The following is a 16,625-nucleotide window of genomic DNA, read 5'->3' as shown; positions in this document are numbered from 1 at the left end:
GCTTAGATTCCACGTTCCAGCACCTCAGTCTCAGTCTTGCCAATATTCCCAACTCACTTGCCCCACTAACTTTCTCTGGCGTTCAACAAGCAGAGCCCCCACGCCAGACCTATTCAACTCTCTGATAGGAGCCTTATGCTCATTATCATTATGCTAACAACCAAGCTGCACAGCACTAGGGGAAATCACACACCACTGAGCATATGGGCGCCACCATGAAGTTATGGTCTCCAAGGGAAACTCTGACCAGCAACTCTGACTAGCTGCCCTAGTCAGTTCTATTGCCACTTCTCTATGAAATTATTTTATACTTTCTCCACTCCCCTCAAGCTCATGATCCTGCCACATTTCCCCTTACTATGAGTAGATGACTTCACCCTCTACTACTAAGTGTATCCTACACTGCATCTCCCTTGATAGAAGAGAGAGAGAGGACACAATCTCACTGTTAACAGGTCAAATTACAGACATGAAGCTAAAAGAATGCTATAATTCTACCTTATTTTGGATCCAAGAGGCACATTCCAATTGCTAGCAAGTCCATAGAAGGGTGAAGATTCAGGAGATAATTCCTCTTTACTATTACCTTACTAATTTACTTTATTAAATTAATCTCGCGGCTCCTCTGAAGGGCACAGCAGCACATCAGGTCTAGATATGCAGGACTCCACATGGCTCAACTTCCCCACCCCATGATCCTTGTCGACCCCTCTGTTCTCCACCACCTACCCAGTGTAAAGCCTTTTCTCGGGTGTGGTCCCTGACACGATTTGTCGGTCATTCTATTCCGTCTAGTTTCACTGTTAGATGGAGCTGGGTCTTCGGATCTCAAGGGTGGAGGAAGGGAAGAGGGAAAAGCCCTTACAGGCCCAGGACCAAGGACAACCAATCTTAAAGACCTCCTGCTGGCCTATCCCTGGTGTGTTGTAATGCTGGAACAGTGTCTCCCTTTTCTCCATCCTGAGTTATGTTACCAAAGACCCCTTCTATTTGCCTAGCCTCCAAATGTGCTAGATTTCAGGAAGGCAACTGGACTGCAAAACAAAGCAAAAACCTGCCTCACAAGAAAATGAGTGTCATCATACAAGAAAGCTCGATTTCTTGCCACCAATCCTAAGGTCTTACCTATAGCTATATCTGTCCTTTTCAAAATCTATCCTCTTTTCCCGTTTCTGTTACATGATGAGGTATTTCCTACCATCAGAATTAATCCCTTCTAAATGCCACAGCACCTCACCTTCTCAAGATCCTCCGCCCACGGACCATCCCACCCTCTCCTGCTGGCTGAGCTTCTCCCTCTGCTGGCTCCATCCCATGAGTGTTTGAGGCACTGCATCACCTGGCTGCTGCCATTTTGCAGCCATATCGCTTCAGTCTCCCCCCCACTCGCTAAGGCCCTGCTGCTCCTCCAAAGTACGCACCCTCTTCTCCCTCCAGACTTTCATATAGATTCTTCCCTCTTCCTGAAATGTCCTTTTTCCTTTTTCTCCTCTTCCCACTTCAACAAACTCCTACTTATTCACCAAGCCCCAGATTCAAGGTCACTTCCTCAAAGAAAGTCTCCAGTTAGGTTAAACACCCCCATGGTGTTGTGCACGTCACTTTTCAAATACTCAGCACACTGGTAGTCCTTCCTGTCTCACTTCTGGACCACACATGACATGAGGCCCGAACCACATGTTGTCACTCGCTTCTAGCCTAGAGCCTGTCATACAGCAGGCATTTAATAAATGAGAAAACAAATGGTCAAGATTTTTCCACCTTAAAAACAATATGTTTACACCTCCCCACATTCGTCTCTGCTCCCTCCAGTCACACTTGAGGGGATGGCGCCCCTCGTCACCCCCTAACAAGCCAGGTCTCCCTGCAACTGCACACGGGGACTGTCTTGCCAACGTCATCAATGACTTTGTGCTAAATCCAGCAGACGTTCCTGTCTCTTTTTGCCTGAGTTCTGGCCCTCCTCTGTCGTATCTGTCCCCCAGACCACCCCTAAGTTGCAGAGATCTCAGTGTTCTACTCACTCTTTCTGGAAGATCGCATAGGCTCCCATGGTTTCAGTTTTTTCTACATGCTGATCACCCCCAAATTTAACTCCTGAGGCTGTCAGGGTGCCCAAGAGACCCCCGTCATTCAGAGATTCGCTAGAAGAACCCACAGCACTCCGCACGGAGTAGTGCTCATGGCTGAGGTTGATTACAGAGTTGTAGCAGAGATACCCAGCTGAATCATAACAGATAAAGACACAGGCGGAGTCCGGAGGAGGCCACGTGAGGCTGCTCTGCGCTCTCTCCCTCCCAGGAGGGGCCGCACAGAGCCCAGTCTTCCCCCAGAAGCACGTGTGAGATTTCCGCCCAGGGAAGCCCTGAGAGACTCAGTGGCCAAGGATTTACCGGGGGCTGGTCATGTGAGCACCCTCTCCTAGCACATACCAAAATTCCAGACTCCCAGAAGGAAAGTGGTGTGCAGCATAAATCATATAGTCTGCACAAACAGTCTAGCCACAGGGAACCAGCCTTATCAACAGTTAACTGTGGACTCGGGACACTCAGAGAGCCAAGTTCCCAGACACCAACCAAGAGCCAACCATGAAATCAGGTCTTTCTAAGCACAGCAGTGACAGGCCTGCTGTGTTCTCTCCTTTCTGCACGGGCTGGATCTGTCTCCTGAACCACAGGCCCATGTTTCCAACTTCCCACCAGACTCCATGCCCCACACTCAGCCTCTTCCTCCCAGCTCTCGTGCCGACAACCAACCTTCTGTTTCCCTTCCTCCCCTGCATCCTGTCCGCTGGCCCTCAAATGCGCCTACTTCTCTCTATCCCACTGCTGCTCAGGATCGCCTGCCCCCAGGATGGCCACAACAACCCTCAGGACAGGCCTCTCCCACTCCACTTGTCGCCCCTCTGACCAGATTCTCACATTATTCAGCATTAACTTTTAAGCATGATAATTGGATCATTTCCCTTCTCCACTTAAGCCCTTTAATAGCTCCCCAGTTCACTAAGAATATAAATCTAAACCTCTTAACAAGACCTACAGGTTACAAGTTCACCTAGGTGAACTGTCCCTAACAGCTCCAGTCTTGTCTTACATCACTCCCCGCCTCTGGTGACATTGTGTCTTGTCAGTTTCCCACCAAGCCCTTCCTCATCTGGGGGCTTCACACATGCCCTTCTCAAGCCTGGGATGCTCTTTCCTCTGCTCACACCTGGCTCCCCTCAATCGACCCTGGTGTCTCAGGTTAAAGGTTTTGTCTTCAGGACGTCCTCTCCCATCTTCCCCAGTGTGAATGAGGCCCCGTGACTCTCTTTCATAATTAGTAACTATATATATCTTGTATGGATTGTTCATTTCATGCCTCTGTCTCCTCCCCACCAGACCATAAGCTCTATGAGGGCAAGGACTCCTTGCTCACCCCTGGATGTCTGGAGCCAAGCTAGTGCTGGCCGCATGCTTGTGCACCATCTCTGTCAGCTCAGGCTGCCATAACAGAGTGCCACACACTGGGGGGCTTGATAACAGAAATTTGTCTCTCACAGTTGTGGAGGCTAGAAGTCTGAGACCAGGGTGCCCACACAGTGGGTTCCTGGCAAGAGCCCACTTCCTCATTTGCAGACAGCTGCCTTCTCTCTGTTTCCTGGTGTGGCCTTTCCTTGGTGCATGTGCGTGGGGAGAGAGAGAGAAGGCACAAGCTCTCTGGAGTCTCTCTAATATGGAGATTAATCCTATCATTGGGGCCCCACCCCTATGACCTCATCTAAACCTAGCTACCGCCTAGAGGTCCCATCTCCAAACACCATCACACTGATGGTTAGTGCTTCAGCATGGGAATTTGGGGACGGGGTGTGGGGTGGGGTAGGGCACAAACATTCACTCCATAGCACGTGCTATGGAACAAACAAGAAACAGTGTGTTCAGGGAACAAACAAGTGAATTGTTGACAAAGTGGTATTTCTAAAATGCATATCTAATCTTATCACTCCTCCACAATTCCCACTGCCTAAAGGATAATTCCTAAAGCTCTTAGCAGAGCATCGGAGCCCGTGCCTCTCTGTCCAGTGTTTCTCTCAGCAGTGCCTCCTGGAAAGCTCCCTTTCTCCTTCAGGACCATGTTCAGTGCTCCTGTCTTCTTTCATATCCCTGCCACCTATGGGGCTTCTCTCCTCTCTGTAGTGGCCTGGACCTTGTTCAAAATCATTGCAGCAAGGGTAGTGCATCTGAGGATGCCTAGTGAACAGATGCAGCAAAACTGCCTGAAACCTGTGCTTCTAGGAGCTGAGGAGCTGCCAGAGAGAAAACCCATCCTGGGGGAGGAAAGAGCCATACACGTGAGCTTCGCCCAAGTTCCTCCTTCCTGGAGGGAAGAGGTTAAGACAAGTATGGTGTCCATCACTCAGCACTAGGTGTCACCAGTTACTCCATCCCTTGCTGCCCTTTGGAATTCCCCCTACCTCCTGGGCAGAGCAGAACTAGTCTCCCCACTGCTACCACCACATCCTGAGTGACCTAGCACGGCTTTTCCATACCTGTGTACCTGTCCTTCCCAAGTTCTGTGAGTGATTAGTAGATGAGCATAGCACACAGAAGGCACTTCATACGTACACATTCTTTGCCTCTCTACCTGATCCCCAACTTGTAACATCCCTTGACTTCCACATTCCATGTGTGCTTCAAGAGCAAAGGCTTCTAGCCCTGGCACTTCTCCCACCAGACTCTTCTCCTGCTCCCTGGACAACTGGCATTGCCCTTGTCATGTTATGCACCATCCCAGTGGATCGATGTGGATAAATTGATCCCTAATTCCTCTTGTCTGAATAGCCTCAATCTCTCTTTTGATGGAGACAAAATTTGGAAGAGAATTTGCCAGAACTTCAGCCTCCCACCATATTCCAAGTTAAAAGATGACTTTGATGTCATGGACATGGCAAAGAGTTAGCATGTATATTAGGAAAGCAGTAGACAGAGAATTAGATGATCTGGCTTCAAGTTTTGTCTCTATTATTTATCAATTAAGTGAACTTGTGCAAGCCACATAGTCTCTCTGAGCCTCAGTTTCTTCATCTAGAAAATGTCCTGCAACCCTCAGATAATTTGTGTTAGAATCAAATGAAAGAATGTTATGTGAAGGTGCTTTGCAAATTATAACATGCTACAGAAACGTACAGAATTCAATACCTTAGGTCTTCGGAGATTGGGGCATCACTTGCTGGAAAATTATTTTAGTTACAACCAGATCCCTGGGTTGGATAAGGATATAGGCAGAGGAGGAGAAAGAAAAGCATAAAATTGCCTAATTTAGTTAACACCAGAATTGGTAGCATAAATTCCCTGCATGATGATAAGTTGGAGAGAATTAGGGGGAACAAAAGAGCAAACTTGGACGTTTTCGACACGATGGTCTGGGACTTTAAATCCAGTGCCAGGCTTGGCAGACATGCGGAGTATGGACCACACTCCTCTCCCCTCTGAGTGCTGAGCCTTGGGAAATAAACACAAGATGTGAGGATCAAAATATCAACTCCATTTTTTTACGATAGCAAAAGATTGGAAGCTACCAAATGCCCATCCATATGGAACTAGTTAAATTATGGAGATTCATTCAATGAAATACTATGCAGCCATTTAAAAAGTTGAAAAAAGCAGCAAGGCGTTGAACAATATATATAGTATGCTACATTTTTGTGGAAAAACATATGTGCATGTGTATGTATTCATTTGCTAACATACATGTAAAACTTGTCCAGAAAGATACCTGGGACGTTGGCATCACTGGCTGCCTCTGCAGGGGCTCAGAAGCTGCGGGACAGGAGTGCGGGGAGATCTTTCACCAGATGCCCTTTTTGTGCCTTTTTAGTTGTGAACTGTGTGACTATGAGACTGCATTGTGTGCACATGTATGTGTTTGCATGTGTGAGTGCACACATGTTCGTCCATGTGTGTGTCTATCAGCTTTATTGGCCTGGATCAATGTCTTGGATCTGGAGCCAGTGGGCTCTCTGCTTCCTGATACTTAGGTCTCCACTCTGATTTTAGACACCCTGACGTGCACGTGGGGAAATGAAATCCAGATAGCAATATGAAGGACAAGAGCGACAGGCCCCATGCTGTCAGGCCCTGGGAACGACAGCCAAGGGCTGCGGGTGGCAGTGCCCCTTTTCCCAGTCTGCACAGTGGGAAAAGAGGGATTGGAGGTTTCTCCAACGATGTCCTCTCCCTGCTATGGCAATGTAAAGAGTGAGACAGTAAGCATCTCCCTAACAGTACAAGAGAAGTTAGCATCAAGTGCAGGAAGGAAAGATGGGTCACATGTGGGAAACAGTGGGACTGGAGAGGTGAATGCCAAGAGGGAAGCTGACGAGAGGCTGCAAGGCTAAGGTGAAGGACTCTGAGAAACAATAAGTGGTATCAGGGTGTCATGGGTCACAAACTTTCTTGAGGGCCAGACAATGAGAAGATGGCCCCGGGTGGGACCCAAATATTTTATGTCACATCCATTAGTGAGACCAAAGAGTAAAGAGGATGTAACCTTTGATCTGGTACAATCAGCAAGGATGCTGACAAGATGAGACAATGGCAAACCCTCACCAGAGCATGATTCAGTCTGGTTCTAAGGAAGCCCCGCCCTTTCCTGATCCCTCACTGTCCTCCACTGCATTTCTGGCCCCCACATTTAGAAAAATCCCTTCGTTCAGTGTTCCAATGTTCTGTTTCACATTTGGTTTTGTTAGCAGCAGCGTCTGCTTAGCCAATTTCTGCTTAGGAGCCCAAGTGCCAAGAAACTATACAAGAAGAGCAGGCCCTGGGCAGGCTCAGAAAATGCCAGAGATTTTGCCACCAAGCCTCATCCACCAAGACTGCCAGGAGAGATTTGCAAATGGAATCAATCTGAATGTAGCTGATGAGAAACATCTGAACGAAAGCAGCCAGTACAAACAGAGACCGCTGAGTTTCCCACCGCAGCAGCCTGCAGTGGCTTCCCCAAAGCTTCTCCTCGTATATGTCTGCCTTTCTGTCACAAGGAGGACACAGACTTCTTGGGAACTTCCCAGATCATGCTGATTAACCCTGGCCTCACAAACCTCACTTTCCTTCAAGTCCTCTCAGCAATCTGCGCTGTAGTTTGCCCAGTGGCTATGTGCCCTTGTCACTATGTTTGATACATTTTTATAGGAGACAGGTGAGACGTCAGTTTTGTTCACAGCATGGTACCTCCTTTTCTCTGGAATTTGAAAAGGTCAGGAAACTTCATCCATTGACCAGGTATGTGCCCATCACCCCCAAATAAAAGACCAAGATACTTCCTAAATGTAGTCAAGGAATTTGGGGCCCTCTCCTGTAATTTCCTCAGAGAAGCCTGCCTGATGTCAAGCCAGCGATGGCATCATTCAGTGCAAGCCATCCCAGAGGGGATTATGATCAAGGAATGTGATCACTTGCTAGAGCTGAGGAAAAAGAGTCAGATAGTAAAACCTGGACAGAGGTCGTCCAGAAAACTTCAAGGAAGATAGCACCCCGATTCTAACTATCTGCTATTGGACCCGAGACTGCTGTGTCTTTAGAGTGGAAAATCAGAACACTCCCAAGAGATACTAACTTCAGATAGATGTTGTTTTCGCAGTGTCCAGTTTCCTCTTCCTGATTCCATTTTAACCACGCAGACTTCTCAATTTTAATTTAGAGCAGTTGGCCAGCACTGATTGCCCTAACAGACAGTGGCCATCAGATACCTTGACGGTGCTTTATCAATCAGGTGCTCCGTGTTTGGCCAGCACGAATCTGGGCAAATGCCATGGAGGGATTTGGCATCCGCAAAGCTTTGGTCAGCAGACCTGGGACCAATGGTGATTGATGGTGCTGTGATTCAATATTTAGGAACCGTCGAGCCATCAGTTCAGAAACAATTAAACCATTGGTCAGGGAGTTGCTCTGCTTCTAGGTTCTCTGAAGGATAACTGAGCTATGTGTTACTCTGAGCATAAACATTATGCTGACCTTGATCCAGGAATTTAAACAGTGTCACTTAATGTAAACGCTAGCAAATACCTTCTTGCTGAAGTGGTCTATTTTCAGGATGGGTAGGGTTTCTTCTCTACAAAAGTACTTTGGGGCATTGGATTTTAAACTCAGTCAGATCTGCATGTCTTCTCTCGGTTACACTGCTTGGCCTTCCAGGCATCAATAGCAGCTTCTAAGGTTGAGGGAGCCCTCTGCTGATGGCTTGGGTGTAACTTCACAGCACACAGCAAGGAAAACTGGGGGAAGCCCAAAGAACTCCTTAATCTAAAAACTGTAAGTGTCTAGACCTACAGCAGACTTTCGCTCTGAAAAGCCAGGCTCTAGAAACGTCCTTAATTTCCTCAAAGTATCCACCTCGTTTCAGGTTTTATTCTTTCGGGAAATAGAAGAAAAAAGGTCTAGGAGGAGGTTCTTGTCCTATGCATTGAGAGAGCTACACACCTCTGTGTGCATATGCACACACATACACGCACGCACACACTCTCTGCAACCGTGGTGCCATGATCCACTAGAGGAAGGCTCTGCTCTGTTATGTGTGCCCTGGAGTAGAGGAGTGGGAGGGGCCTAAGTATATATAGAATCGCAGAATCATGGGACTGGATTTAGGAACATTTACCCTTTGTAGCATGTCCAGATGAAGAACTCTGATGAAGCCACAGCTTGAAAGAGGAATTCTTCCCGGCAGCTGTGGCCTTGATGCTGGAGGTTAACAGCTTAACACCAGGGTGTGGTGCCCAATTCCGAACTCTGAAAATTAATGGTGATAAGGGTGGGCTGCCTGCCAAGGCTTGTGGTGTGAATCCCAAGAGAAGCACCATCTATTTTGAGACCACTCTCAATCCCTGGCATGCTGTCCTGTGCTTTGATGCATGCTCCACCTCTTTATCTATATGTCTTTCTCCAACTCTTTTAGTCCTAAATTTTCTTGAGCTTTCAACCCATGGAGAGTGATGACAACTTACTCTCTGGTGCATCTAATTCACCAAAAAGAATAATCATAAGGTAACATGAATCAAATACCTGACCCAGATGTCATTAGGAAGAACCAGTGGTATAACTCTTCCTTGCCAAAAGCATCAAAGGAAAGAGAAAGGAAATGGCAAATAGAATATCAAACCTGGATGAAAGAGGATAAAAGCCATAAGCTCCTTTTCCTTGAGAGGGCTCTCCTGAAAAGGAAAAATAAACGTGCAATATTGTGCCACATAATATAGCCAACACTGCCCGGTAACTATACATGCAAAAGGAGCCAACTCTGGAAAATCAAAAGATCAAAGGGACTATCCCCCGCTCATTGCCCCTATGCAATCTAAAGTCTAAGGGATATTCCAGCTTCCTTACCTCTCCTGCCGCAACCCCTCCCTCTGTTCCTGTCTGCCCTACTCTCACTTTAGCTGTTAGGTCACTTTCACTTCATGGTTTCCCTGCTACTATGCCTTCCTTCTCCATTTGTCAGGGGCCCGCCCATCCTTCAAGAGTGAGCTCAAATGTCCCATCCTCCAGGAAGCCTTCTCCAGCTCTCCCAGACAGAATAAACTTCTCTCTCCTCTGTGTTCCCAAAGGACTTTGTTTATACCCTCCCTCCACCCCAACCACTATAGTGCTTATCAATAGTTCTTATAGTTCAGCCTCCTTTAAAGTTTATAAATTGAGATCAAGCCACATATTCATTTTTGCATCCTCTCTCAAATTCTCACCTCCACCATGTCACTCCATGCCTCACCCCCATTCCCCATACTCATTCCTCCTGTCAAGAACCTATCATAGCATCTTCCACGAAGAAGATTCTCAAGACATTGTTTGTTCCATTAAATTAAATTAATACCTAAGAAGATTAGGAGAGAATACAGTTCACTCCAAAGACAGAAGAAAGGCAGTACCATGATAACAGGCAAGTGAGATATCACTTCAGATCCTAAGTAATGAGAACTCTTATTTGTCAGTTCCAAGATGGCTCATCTGGGAGCTGCTCAAAATGTTGAATTTCTCCAGTTTAGGGTCTCTGCCTTCTATATATGACCATAGAGCACTGAGAACAATTTTTGAGCAACTGTGAATTAGGAAACCTCAACCCTTGCTTAAGGCACCTTACTGCCATCTGCTAGAAATTTGTCGTGAAAACCATCCAAATATGCTATGAGCAGGAGGCAAGTGCCACTCCCTGGAGCTATGCAATGAACAGCCCTAAGTGGCCTTAAACATAGGAAGTTGTATCCAGTCCGTGTTTGTCCTTCCAGGTGCCCATGATAGTGGTGCATGGACTTTGGAGTCTGACAAATAGGAGTTCAAATCTGGGTTCACCATTTTAACTCTTAGTTTCCATGCCTCTAGAACGGAGTTAATCAAATCCTTCTTCACAGGGTTGCTTTTAGGATTAAATGAGATTTTGAATCTCAAGTACTTAATGGCTCACAATAAGTGCTCAGTAAGTGGAAGCTATTATTATTACAGTAATGCTTCTATAATTTAATACATTTCTGAAAGTTCTCTTTTCAGATTACTTTCAAAGCCCTTTTATAAGCCTCATGCAAAAATCATAAGGTTTTTAAAAAATAGTTTTATATTCCTTATATTGTGCTAAAGTATTACCATGTGTGAGTTTCCATTTAATTAATCAGATTTAGCTAAAAATTATATTTAGAGGTTTACAAAAGTCAAGTCCACTGTTTAAAAAAAAAGTTTTGAAACCATTGACAATATGTTTCAGGTACTTATGGAATTCCAAAGGCATTGTTCAAAACCTAAATTTTGTATAAAAAGCATTTACGTCTTATACAAACATCCCAGACATTCTCCACAAAGGTTAGACGCACTGTTCCTTGCTTAATTCAAATCAAAGTACGTATTGAATATGAATATGAAGGCATTCGAGAGATGACAATTGTAAAAATGAGGTCTTCTGAAGCCATAGCATAGAATCCCAGGAAACTTAAAACTATTGGAAACAACCCAACCTGGAAGCTGTTAAGCTGATGCTCTAGATGGCTCCAGGGAACTTGAGTGGAGTGATCGTCTCTGAACACCCTTTTGTACCTGAGAATAACTTTAATTATTACTTCATATTCCAATTTTCCACTGCTTAGCCAAAGAATCCTTGAAAGGTCACTGGATTCATTAATAGATACTGCCAAAGCTCTGCTTTTTCAAGAGTGTATTTTTATTCATTCAATCAATAAGAACTTCCTGGCTACTGTTATATATAGTACATAGTACTTAATACTGTAGGAGTTACAAAGAAGATAATGCATAGCCCCTGACCTCATGGGGTTTCCATTCTAGGGGAGAGAATCTAGAATTTCAATCCAAAATCTGTCAATTCTAATCAGTATATAAGACTATAAAGGATAGATCATAGGTAATATAATTACTCATTGAGTAAATAGCAGAAACAATGCATGCTATGGAGAGAAAGATACCTGTGGATGGGAGTGTTCATGGGGGCCCTGGAATGAAACTCAGCCTCAATGGATAGAAAAGCCTTCAAAGGCAGAGAGAAGGGAAATGATTTTGGGGGAAGAGACGACTACAGTAATGGAATAGTGGTGTAAGTGGCCGGGAAAACAAAAAGTAGACCAATCCACTTAAATAAAGGCTAAAATAAGAATGCAGTGGTCATAAGATGGGAAATGTAGTTTAGGACCAGACCGTAAAGAATCTGAATGGCAGGAATTCATACTTCCTCCTACACAGACTAGGAAGTGACAGACTCCTTTGTACATTATAGGAAGTTGGGCAGGAGATATGGAAATGCTGAACTTCCAGTAGGCCCTTTTGACGTTAGCTCCATAGTCAAAGCGATTCACAGGCGATGAGTCTAAATCTTCTGCCTTAAAGAATTTTTTTTTAAAAAGGTTTAGGGATTAGCTGTACATTTCAGTCTTCCATGTTCACCCTGGCTTCTCTGACCAAGGGTCATCAGTAACGGGCAGCTGGAGCAGGAAAGCCGAAGAAACTCAGAGCTGCTGGTGGCTGGAAAGAAATTGTTCCTGGCAGTGAACTCTGCCCCATCTACGCCTGGGATAAAGCAGCGGGATTAGGTGGTTTGCTGGGCCCCACAGTGTGGTCTGTGGTGCTGTCAGCAGCCTTTCATCAAAACATGACGGTGTAGCACACAGTGGTGGCTGGTTTATGTTCTGGATATTAAATGCAGGCTTACGTGTCCCTCTATTTATACATGCACCCAGGCCTGCTGGATGACTGCCATTCCATTCAAGGGAGGGAAAATGAAACCCTCCCATGTAGCACGCTGAGACACACACTATGCATTCCTGGAAGCAGCAGGCAAGAAAGGATTTGACCTCCAACCACTAAAAGGAATCCAGTAGGGGAAACCACACAGTGGCCTAACAGACCACAAAGAAATCCATTCTCAGAGTGTGGAAAGCTGGTCTTGGTAAAAACTGTAGGTGGGATTTTGAACAAACCACACCGATTTTGAAGGATGGGAAGGCAAGATGAAGGGCACTGGGGGTACCACCTGTCCCAGTCACATCAGCTTCATTGTCAAACTCTTGGCATGGAGAGACCACATAGTTTACACTAACTTCATTTCCCGATTCATCAGGCATGTCCTACAATAGTCCTTCCCGAGAGGCTAGCCCAGTTTCAACCCAAAGGAAAGCAGACTGCAGAAGTTAATGTGGTTGGTTGTATGGGAACTGGCTAAACTGAGTTTGAAGGCCCCTAGAGATACAACTGGGAGGCAGCGCGCCCTGACAAAACCCACTGCAACAGAGACCTTTAGTTCCAAACCACCAGCTGCCCGTTCCTCTCTGATTCCCCACCCTTGCGGGTGTAGACAGACTCATATTTGGTTCTAGCAGCCACCTGCCTCCTAGTACTTTCAATACTTTCCCAGATCACTAGGACTACATGCTTCCTCTTTTGCTGAATTTGTTCTAATTTCATGGCACTTTTCACAAATCTTGTTTTATCTAAGTATTTACATACACAGCTTTCCCCCCACTAGTTTATAACCTCCTGTGGACAAGATATAATTTCCCAAGGAAAAAAAAAATTGTTTTCTTTTTTTTTGTATCTCATTCTATGCGATGATGGATGTTAACTAAACTTACTGTGGTAACCTTTTCACAGTATATGTAAGTCAAGTTGTTACGCTGTATACCTTAAACTTATACAGTGCTGTATGTCAATTACACCGCAATAAAACTCGGAAAAAGAGGTAGAATGTCCCTCCTCCCCCACATTATCTTAAACATTAGAGATATTCAATAAACTCTTATTGAAAATATATACAAAATCTGAAGTCTCAATGGGTCTTGAAGAAACGTTGCTGATTCATTCATTGACTTTTAGAGCAAAGTATCACACACAAGCAAAACATAAATATGGCCCAAAATGAAATCATGATGCAAACAGTATTGCTGTTTGGCCAAACTCTGACTTGCCTTCAACGGATGATTGGGTACTAAAATCAGTGCTATTCAAATACGAACACGGAGGGGCAGTCAGGCCTTGGGGAAGCGACTGCCAACCTTCAGGAAAGAAGTCCATGTGAGGATTCTGCCCTCCAGCTTCCCTCACCTCCAGCCCTTCCTTTTCATCGCCTTAGTCATACTTGCCCAGGCCAGTCCTCACACCCCTTTTCTCCCCCACCCCTGAGTTCAGATGCTCCCTAACTGTCCCTTGAACGGTGGCAGTTGTCTCCTAATTGGTCTTCCACTCAAATAGCTTAGAAGTTTCCAATTTTTTTCCAGATGATGTATAGTTTCCCAAACATATCCCACACATTCCCATCTCCAGGTTTCTGTTCCAAATTTTATTTATTCTTCAAAACTCAGTTCAACTGCTTCATCCTTCGTTGAGTCTTCCCTGAAATTCCCTCCTGGAAGGAATTTCTCTTTTTCCGAACTCTTGTAACACTTGGCACCTTTCTTACTGCATTTAGCACACTCTATATTACAGTTTTCCACATGTCTTCTCTCTCCAATTAAAAGGGAAATTCCTGAGGACAGAAACTTTTACCTTATTTCCCATAGCATCATGCATTGTTAATTTCATATAATATGTCCTCAATGAATATTTATTGAGTGAAGGAATGTATGAATGAATGAGGATATAAAGCAATAGTAAATACTAATTGAATGAATGAGATAGATTGTCAAGTATTTCCCAGAATTACGGAAAAGGAAAGTCACTGCAGATATTTATCAGGTTTAACCTCTTGCCTTTACTTAGTTTAGTTATTATTAGCCTCATTTTACAGAAGAGGCAACCAAGGCCAACATAGACTACTTGCCTTATAAAAATCATACTGCCCAGTGTACAGTATTCTATACCATACTGCTTTGTTTTTATCAGGACAACTCTCTATTGTCCTATGTTAGTCTCTGTTGTTTCAATATCTGGCACATATGTCATGAGATTATCTTCAAGTAGACCAGAAAAGATACCCTGTTCTTTTGATTCTGTTCTCATTAACCCTTTCTTAGTCCAAGCCTTCGTAGGGGGTACAGATGAACACTTACTTATAACAGGAACATGTCCTAGTCATTATCAACAAGGTAGACATGGTCTCAGTGAGTCCAAAAAGCAAAAGCCTTTCAAGATCAAAAGTAATTCCCAGATTAGAGCTAAGGACGTGGCGAGGGGAGAACTTGCATCAAAAGCAGCAGTCTAACTGTGCAGAATGTGAGAAATCAGTCAATCACAGGTGCCTCATCAGCAGGCAGGGTCAGGGAAACAGCTGTCTGCACATGTTCCCAGCTCCCCTAGCCACAACACCACCACGATCTCCTTGGTGGATGGCTCCCTGGTCTTGATCCAGAGCCCGGAATGGGAATTCTTAGGGTAGGCTCAGTCTTCTTGCTGCTGGCAAACTGCCACAGAAACATGCCACCCCCTGGGTCCCAGTGGAGGCAGGCATCAAATCAAAAGAGCAGAGCACCCGCTTCCAGAGACAGAAGGGGCCCGGCTTGGTAGCGGCCCCAGGCTCCAAGAAGTGTGAAGACCGCTAAAGAGGCTGAATCCCATATAGCAGGAAGAGCGAAGCCTGCTCCTGGGAAATCTCTGGCAAATGTTCTCACAGTTTGATCTGAGAGAACAGCACTTCCTGAGAAAAGTGCAGAAACAAGATAGTAGCTATTAACACCCTTGGGCTGAGGCCTGCAAGTCTTTGACAGTCTTTCTGCGCATCAGACAAACATGCACAGAAAATCAGACAGTTCCCAGGCAGGTGTGGGCGAGAGCGGCAGCCTGGGATCAGGAGGTGGTTCTTGGCTGGCCTTTTGAAGAGATAAGAAGCTAAATGGTTTTGTGTCTCTGTTTCCCTAACTGTAAAATGGGGTTGCTCCTGGGCTAGGACTATGGTGCTTGTTCGTAAAACACTGAATCTACACTCTGTGAGTATAGGCCAAAGGTCCTCAAGCCACATCAGCCCGGAGTGAGAAGCCTGACAGGACAGCCGGTCTAGGATCAGTTCTCTCCAGTGAAAGGAGACCTCCTCACCCTGCTTCCTCCGGGCAGCTCCCACCACTTGCCCAATGCCTCCAGGACACTGTGCCCTTCCCCTGGCTGCACTGACCCCGCTGGTGCCCCTACTCTGGGCTGAGGGGTGGCGCCGGCCCCACAAACACAGGTGTGGCACACTGGCGGGGTGCTCTCATGCTCCCCTCCAACCCTCGCCTCACCTAGGGCAGGAATCCGCTGCTCTCAGAGTGGACCACGTTCTCAGGCTCTCATATCACACAGACCCTGGAGGGGAGTATCTGGTGGTCTCTGCAGTTCGTTAAGCTTCCTTGCAGAATTGGAGGAAAAGACCACTCAAATTTCACCGTGCTACACTCCTCTAGAGTGTCCTTATCGTAATGTTAAGAGCATTTTTAAACATAATCACCATGACTTCATCACACTTAACAAAAATAACAATAATTCCTTAATGTCCTTGCCTACCAATCCCTATGCATATTTCCTTGACTTTCTCAAATACATCTTTTTATTGTGGACTTGTTCAAATCGGGATCCAAACAAGAGCCTCACAATGCATTTGGTTGATATCTCTTCTCAGTTTATTTTATCCTGTAATAACTCATCCTCCCTTTTTCTCTAGTGCCATTTTTATTGGAGCATAATGCCCATGTGTTGGAGAAACTGGGTCGTTTTTCCTAGAGAATGTACCACCTTTCGGATTTAGCCAATTGTATCCTTGTCATTTCATTAGTTCTTCCATCCCTCATATTTCCTACAAACTAGTAGCAGTTCTAAAGATTTGATTAGAATTGGGTTCCACTTTTTAGGAAAGAAACATCATAAAAGATGTTTAGGCCAGAAACATTATAAAAGGCACATGTCTGGGCCGTCCCGCTTTTAGGAAGGCTAAGGTTAATCACACAGCATAGGTGGTGTCAGCCTGACCCTTTCATTACAATGTTCCCCATCAAAATTTCAGCTTAATAGTTTTAGCCTCATTAATTAATGTTGCCTAGATCAATTATTTCATTAGACGTTGCAAATGATGCATTTTATGTTTTTTGTAACATTGGTATGTAATATTATATAAATTTCAGATGTACATCATTATATTTCGATTTCTGTGTAGATTATATCATGTTCCCCACCCAGAGACTAATTACCATCTACTAACATGCA

This window comes from Equus quagga, chromosome 14, assembly GCF_021613505.1.
Source record: "Equus quagga isolate Etosha38 chromosome 14, UCLA_HA_Equagga_1.0, whole genome shotgun sequence".
Classification (NCBI taxonomy): domain Eukaryota; kingdom Metazoa; phylum Chordata; class Mammalia; order Perissodactyla; family Equidae; genus Equus; species Equus quagga.
The sequence above is the reverse complement of the archived record's forward strand: the minus strand, read 5'-3'. Positions refer to the sequence as shown.